At 42.5% G+C, this 7,963-nt stretch overlaps 1 protein-coding gene across 4 annotated transcripts in view; it reads right to left on the minus strand.

Moving 5' to 3' along the window:
* Positions 1-7,520, minus strand: part of LOC144823702 (uncharacterized) — a 317,027-nt gene extending 309,507 nt beyond the window's left edge. For 2 of the 4 annotated variants that reach the window (XM_078682444.1, XM_078682446.1), the window contains exon 1: positions 7,329-7,520. The gene's annotated coding sequence lies outside the window, so the exon portion shown is untranslated. Of the gene's footprint in view, positions 1-7,210 lie in introns of all 4 variants that reach the window. The other 2 variants (XM_078682445.1, XM_078682447.1) reach the window with 1 other exon arrangement.
* Between the last annotated feature and the right edge of the window lie 443 nt (positions 7,521-7,963).

Here is a 7,963-nt window from a genome sequence, read left to right on the forward strand (position 1 = left end):
ACTCCCAATTAAGAACGGCTGCGGCAGCAGGACGAATAGGCTTTAGGCTCAGCCTACATTAAAAAATATACATTCAGTTTCCCATGTTCACTGAAAATATGATTTCACATCTTTTAGTTCATGTATCGCTCATTAAGTCCCTGGCTACAGCAGCGTAGTTCCCAGAGGAACGTGGGTGTTTTGTGACCATCTGGAATGGATGCACTACCGCCCACCACAATCTGAATATAAAGAATTCACTGTTGCTGGAGGTTTCCTTCATGGGTGTAACTGGTACAGTAATCACTTCTCAGCTATTGAACTGCTGCGATGTTACCACAAAGTAACACCATGCACACTGTACTACCGACTAAACAAACCGGTTTATCAAATCTGTACATCAGCAATGAGCAACAGGCACTGCACCTCCATGATAAAATGCTATCAAACTTCAGTTGGGTTATTGCAAGTTGAAGACATTTTTGGACCCAGTGCATCTCTTGGTGCAAAGTACTACACTGGGCTTACACCACCATCAGGAAGTGGAAGGACTGGTTCTCTTGTATGCCTCAGTGGGACAAAGCTCCTAGGCTACAATAAGTAAGGATCTGTCCACCAAAAGTAAAATGTAAATGGGCAGTAAGAACAGTGAGCTAAAACACCAGTGCCTAATTTGTACAAGTACATGGTCGCAAAGTTATTTAAAGGAGCCCATCATAATATAGGCAAATATCGGTGTTGCCAGACACCAAGACTGCCTAGTTGTGACTCCACCTCATGCCCATTTCATCGTTTACCCTAAACTTTCAGTCTCTTTTATTTCACATTTAGAGTCTCTTTTAACCATCCCTGCTTTTATCTTTGTCATATTTTTCTAACATTTCACTTATCTCCAGTCACTCTTTTCTGCCTTTCTCTCTCTAACACCAAGTCAAAATCTAAAGATAACAAATAAGTCCTGGTATCCAAAATGGAGTGCAAATGCGTAAAGCAACTGTCTGCCAGACCAGTGTCACCGCAAACTTCGGCACCCTCTGTCCAACACACGCTAAAACAAAGGATTCCTAAATTAACACACAGCAACAAAAAAAAGATCATGTAAAGTATAATTTGAGTGTTAACGTAGCAGCTGCTCGAGGGCAGTAAACACTATTCTGTCAGCACCCTGAGCGTCATCTGTGCATTAAAGCCTCTTCTGGCAGAACTGTGTTTACAAATAACTCGTTTATTTATTTAAATTACCAATACAGCCTTCGGGTATACAGAAGATAAAGGCAGGGTTCTGCCAAAATTAAACTAATGAGAACAAAGTGCTTCTTGGCCCTCTATCATGTGAGCCAAGCCCAGCAGATGGCCCAGTGTGAAAATTGAAACAACAAAAACTTTAATAAACAACAGAGAGATCGCAAAATGGCCAGATACAATGGCATAACGAACAGAGAGCAAATCTCAACCCGTATTTCTTTATTTAATTGAACCCACCCATTTTTTTGTAAATAGTTACAGAAACTTAACACAGCCACAATCCGTTGTAGATGTAACGTGTCCTGCTTAAGGACGCTGTAAGAACTGTCTCACATGTGAAAAAGAGGCGTTCCCTCACTAGCCCAAAACAAACTGATGGACTCAGGATATTTCAACGAACCGAGCACTAACAGCCTGATTCATCATTCTCCCGTTTTGCGAGCCCCTAATAGCGATTCATAAGGAATCGCTATTAAGGACTTGCAAAACGGGATTCATGTAGGAATTGCTAAATAAATAGCGATTCCTACACATTCCTTATTTGCGATTAGCAAATTGCTAATCGCAAATAAGGAATAACTCCCCATGCATTCCTATGGGCCTACAGGCCCATAGGAATGAATGGGGAGTTATTCCTTATTTGCGATTAGCAATTAGCTAATCGCAAATAAGGATGCGATTTCAAGGGTGCCAGGGGTGTCCAAAGGACACCCTGTAGCACCCCTGAAATGCAACATTACACAGGTGTTGCACACACACATGTCCAAAGGACATGTGTGTGTGTAACATGCAAAAGAAAAAAATGCACTAAAGTGCTTTAATCTATTTTTTCGCTATTTACCACGAAGTCAGACTTCGTGGTAAATAGCGGCCAATTATAGCGAATTCGCAATTTAAAATTGGTTGATGAATTGCATTTAAGGAATCTCTAATAGAGATTCCTTAAATGCAATTCCTCGCACAATAGCGAATTCTATAATAGCGATTATTGCATTTGGGATGATGAATCCCAAATGCAATAATTGCGCTCGCAAAGGGCCAGATTCTCAGAATCTGGCCCTTTGCGAGCCAATTTTCGGTTCATGAATCTGGCCGTTAGTTCCACAGGACTCCTGCTAGCTTGCCTTTATTCAATCCAAAATGTAGGGTTACTTGCAACAACTCAATTCAATTTATTTGGGGGTATTTTATCACTCAAATACTATGCATATAGATTGAAAAAGTAACAGAAAAAGTAAATTAATACTGGTCTACATTTTTTCGCTAAAATGCTACAACAAGAATGCAGTTACTGAGATTTATAGCCAATAGTGTCTGTGCAAATGTGACAATCAGAAAGTGGGAAATATTTGAGTTGCTGATAAAATATTGATGTTCATTATCCAGGTCTGCACAGCAACAAGAAGCCTTCACTCAAAGGAGGACCCAGATTTAGAGAGAGCAGGTTGCCCATGTAGAAACAAATGACTGCCATTTGACCCTTGCTGCTGTGCGGTTGTGCAACTGGGGTTTTATCACATAAAACGATTGTGCCATCAGCACATTTAGATCTGGGTTTTGAATGTGCAGAAGTCAAACAGACATTTTGTCTTTATGAGAGAAGGCTTAGGGTCCACCACTTTCATCCACTGGCTTTTTTAGACCAGCCTCAATCAGCCATTGCCTTGAGACTTTGTCAGTCACAACTTGGCTCAGTTCAGAGGCGCATTTATCTCTCACTTAATGCTGTTGTCAAGCACAGAAATGCACGAGGGACTGTTTGATATCTGAAAACTACACTGTCATCAGACATTTCATTATTAAGCTGATGAACTGTGTTGCTATATAGTCTGCCAACGTATAGCCTCTGCACACAAAGTAACTCACTCTTTTCCCCTTCTCTTCTTCGCTACAAGTGCTCTGGTGACATTAAATGTCCCCACTTCTCCAGCCCCTCCCTCTTTTCCTCATTTCTCCTCCTTGGCTTGTTGCTACCAATTATGGCTCCTCTTTGCCCAGTCCCTTCCTTTGCTTCAACGTCTCGTTCTGTCTAATGGTGACTCCTACTGCTCGGGTATGCCTCTGGCAAGCTTCTGTTGCACTGGAGATTGGATATATCCATCCCCACCTCCCTGTCGGGGAATGAGAACAGCTCTGCTTCGTAGTGTGCTGTAGCAACTGCATCTCTTACCCACCCAACAGACTTTCCTACTTGTACCAGGCCACGTCAGTAAGTAAGAGACTAGCAGTGGCATAATTGAGCTTCCAATACTCTAGCAAAGCGTGCGAAAAACATGTTTTTTAATAATGCACTTTTAATATCTTACAAGAGCAAAATTAGCAATTAAACATTAGGCTTTACAAGTTCAAAGGCCTGCCAACTCACACAATTCCACAGTGTGTCACACAATATCGGCACCCTTCGCATGGTCCCGGATTGAAGAAGTGGTATCACCTGATGGCAGTGAGGGCGAGCTGGAAACACCCCCAATGAGTGAGTTGCCAGCTCTTCCTTGGAGGTTCCAAGCATCCGATGCCAATTAAAGGGTGTAGAAAACGGTGGCAGCATCAGCAAGCACTTGTTTTATATCGGGATATGGAAGCTGGTGGAGGGAAAAGGCAGACGAGCTTTCAGGCAGGACTCGGTATGACATCAACCCCCCACGGTCTCACCGTCACCTCACCTGGTGAATTTTTGGTTTTAAATTTGGCAGTTCTGTGTTGAAGTGCCACAACCAGGGAATATGTGGTTGCCACATACCCTTCTCCTGAGGTGCTGTCTGCCCTTCCAAGAACAGCCATGGCAATCTCTCTGCAGTAGAAAGCTAAGAGAATACAAGCCTCTAACATCTGTTGTCACACATGTTTTGTTTCAGGTAGCCCGTAGAAATCAACTCAAGTGGATCGTTTGTTCCAATATACTGAGTAGTTTTATCAAGCTGCCCTTGTGTGACAAGTGTTCCACAAACTCTCTCCTTTCTCGTTCGTGTTCTATAGCATGCATGTTTCTTTTTTTACATTTACAAGCATTGAAATTCCTCAAAGGTATTCTACTGGGCAGGCAAAAGTTACCTGTTCAGGCAGAGCGTGACACCCCACCCTACAACTTAGGTAAACGTCTTCATACCTCCTTCACTCTGCCTGTTGTTCATTGCGGCTGGAGTTAGTTCCACTTTAGCTCTTTGTCATAGATTTTCTTCTTAAGTGCCACTGTGGCTTCTCTGAGTTTTGCTCTTGTTCCCATTGTGTTATTTTCTCTGACTGCAAAGCGCAAATTGAACTGAATACCTATCTAGCCTCTGGGCTCAATGGGCAACACGCACAGCAGTGACTTAGCTAGAAGCTTTCAAATTTACAAAAATAGAAGTCAGATATTGGAATTTGGGGTTCAATTTTCCTATCTAGTTACAAAATTAAAGCATTCACTTTTTCGATTAACATTTGTATAGGTATCGAACGGCTGATAAGGGTGAGTTTCAGTGAGGCCTTTGTGATCTGCGGCAATAAGTATAATAAACCAGTGCTTTTTTTCATTTTAACAATTGGACTACAAATCTCACCCTGCTCAGTGTTGTTGTTGCAAATCTAAGGACTGGCTTAAAGTCATAATTATGACAGTCAGGTGGTAACTTACATATAACACATTAGCGCATAATATCCAGCCCCATTGGCTTTGCCAATGCTTGCTTTTATTTGGAAATGTGAGTCTAGCTGCAAGAATGGCAAAGGTCTCGGGAAAATAAATGTAAAGCAGAGCCTTGTAGACGGGCTTCAAGTTGGTCATCTCACTTACAGCTAGCGAGAAAAGGCAGGAGAGGCCGAGTGAGCAATGTGTCTGAGGTGTGTAATATAAAAAAGACATGGTAGGCTTTAACAGGAGATTTAACTCTCTCGTGTACAATAAAGACAATAAAGTGGCTCAGGGATTATAATGGCTGAAAATTCTTCGGCTCCAACATTCTAATATTTGTCTTTTTAAATTAGGACATTACATAGACACGCTGGTGTCAAAATAAATAAAACTCACGAGAGACAAACATTGCCAATTTCTTCCCGTCATAATAGCCACCATTAAGAATCTAATTAAAGAGTGTAGTCAAACAGATGTACGCTTTTGTTCCCCATGAGGGATGACAGCATCTGAGCACCAGGAATCGGGCACGCAAGGTGTGTGGGTGCTTCAAAACAATACAGCTGGCAGTTTACTGCAGTGCTATACTTCAATTAACCATAGCCCCGGAGGGTGGATAGAAAAAATACTACACGAGAAAGAGCAGGTTAGTCGATGGAAGGGTAAGCATCGGGGAGTCAAATTCTAAAGAAAAGAATAATCGTCCTGTCCCAGCAATATGTTCAAAAGCATCTACGTCCGCAGAATATCAAATTATATTTAGCAACCATTTACAAAAAGCAAGCGAAAGTGTGGGTGTGTTGGAAAAGCAAATCATAGCTCTTGCATGGTCTCCTCATGGTGCACTGGCGAATTCATCAGGCATGTTCTTTCAAAAGATACTGCCTTAAATAGATACAGAAGGTGTCTGTCCATAGAAGATGCTTTTCACCACCTACCATATAATAATAATAATTAAAAAAATTAAAAAACCTCAACCACACCCGTTCCACCGCCCACCCAGTGCTGACTGAACTGCTCTTCGACGATATGTCAAAACGTTAAAACCAAGTCTGTCCAGAAAATGTAGAAACCCACAGTTGACGGAAGAGCTGCTGTGGGCATTGCAGTAATGTGGCAGAGGTAGAAGGGAGGCTCGAGTATCCTTGTGAGATTCCTCTCCTTAATGGAGACACGTGAAGTACCACCTACATCTTACAGGCCAATGCTCATTTATGATGGGGTCTTGTAAATGAAAATGAGAATGTAACCCCGGATACGTGTTCCATCACAGCAATACAAAACAGATCCCTGCTGGCCTCTGCATTGTCCAAAGAAATGCCTGTATTTCCAGTAGCAAAGTCACAAAATGGAATAAAATACACCAAACTCTACTTCTAATAGGAGGGTTCTCTCTCCAAGAGATCCTGCGTGTGGCACCCTGTAACAAACGAGGATAGAGCGCGATTTCCGAAAATGTACCGGTGTGTTTTCTGTGCAGCACAGCATACACTTCTAAAAATAAAAAAAATAAGACAAACTCTGTCAAGTAGCCACCAGCTTCTAAATTAAGCTATGCACCCCATAAAGGCGTAGTCGTAAAAGGCGAATGTATTCCCAGCACAGTTTTGTAATAATGAATATAGAAATAGAGCAAAACTCAGGCGGTCTTGTAAGTACATAGGCCTTCCTGGCACCCATAATAAAGCTATTTCTCTAGACATTTAAGCATATACTGTACGTTTTGAGACAAAATACAAAAAAACTGCACAAGTTGTTGCCAAGAACAGAGTAAACTGCCAAACACGTTAGTCAAACTATTTTTGTATTCACTTAAAAAAGACTAACACTCGAAAAATAATCGCAGGCATATTTTATTGTTACTAGTCAAACACATGATCTTATGCCCCGTGGCACGTGTATTTTACTAATACTCTCTGGGTTATATATAGTATACATTTTGTGCATTGTATTAGTATGTTGAGAAACTTAAACAGAAACCACCAGGACAGGGAAGTTCATCTTTCCCTACCACCAGTCTCCTAAATAATGGTGTACATCTGATCTACGTAGACAGCACAAGACACACTCATTACAGTACATGCTGCAGCTTGACCATAATGACAAATAAGCATGAACAGATGCAGGTACAATGACAGACCCAAACTGAGGGTTTCAAAGTTGACAGCAGGCGTAATTGTTGGTGTGTAGGAACATTTTAAAGTGGGGGCGTACATTTTTAACTGTATCTGCGTAATGACATATTATGGGAGCTAAACTGAGAAGCACTGCGGAGATGGCAGGGGGCGGGGGGGGGGCGTTGTCTGAATTTTCTAATGGTCACAGCACAAAACGTTTTTAGGCATACAAACAAGGCATATGTCATAACGCCATTACCTTCACATAAGCAGCCACAGAGCCTAAGTGAGCACAGCAGACCAAGTGCGCATGCAGCGTTCTCTGCACTTGCAGGGTCAGGACTAGCAAAAGGATAGCATTCACTGGCTTTGTTTACCGCTTTCAGCTGCCGTTCCTCTCCGTCCTGTCCCGAGTATTGCGGATACCATCTCCCTCCTATTCCGACGCAACCATACCATCCAGGGCGCCTCGGCTTCCCCTACAGAACCAGCCCCGCCGCCCCCAGACACGGGCTCAGCAGGCAGCCCAGGACCTGCTGCCCCCCCGGCCGCTGCTTGCGGCCGCTCTTTGTGTGTGTGCCGGTTGACAGCACCTCGCCTGCCTGTGCAGGGGGAGGAGGGGTGGAGAGCTCCATCCCTCTGGGCTTTGCAGGGCACAGACATGCACACTTGGTTTAGCCCATTGCTATGGAAACAAGAACGTGTAAAAGAGAAGCTAATGTTCTGATTGGCTACTGTGCGATCAGGTGGCTCGTAGAAAACATAGAGGATAATTGTCATGGCAGGTGCCTTTGCAGGTGCTTTTTTACGGACCGGCCTTTTTAAAATAACATGGGTTCTCGTTATTTACAAAACGATCAGCGAGGACAGCAACACTTTTTACAATACATTCATTTCTCTACCCGTTTTCGATAATAAATTCGCATATTCGAATAAGACAACTTATGTTTAAAACTACAATAATTTAAGACCAAGAACTAGAATTAATCAAACTTAAAAACTCCTTCACTTG

This window comes from Lissotriton helveticus, chromosome 3_1 (assembly GCF_964261635.1).
Source record: "Lissotriton helveticus chromosome 3_1, aLisHel1.1, whole genome shotgun sequence".
Classification (NCBI taxonomy): domain Eukaryota; kingdom Metazoa; phylum Chordata; class Amphibia; order Caudata; family Salamandridae; genus Lissotriton; species Lissotriton helveticus.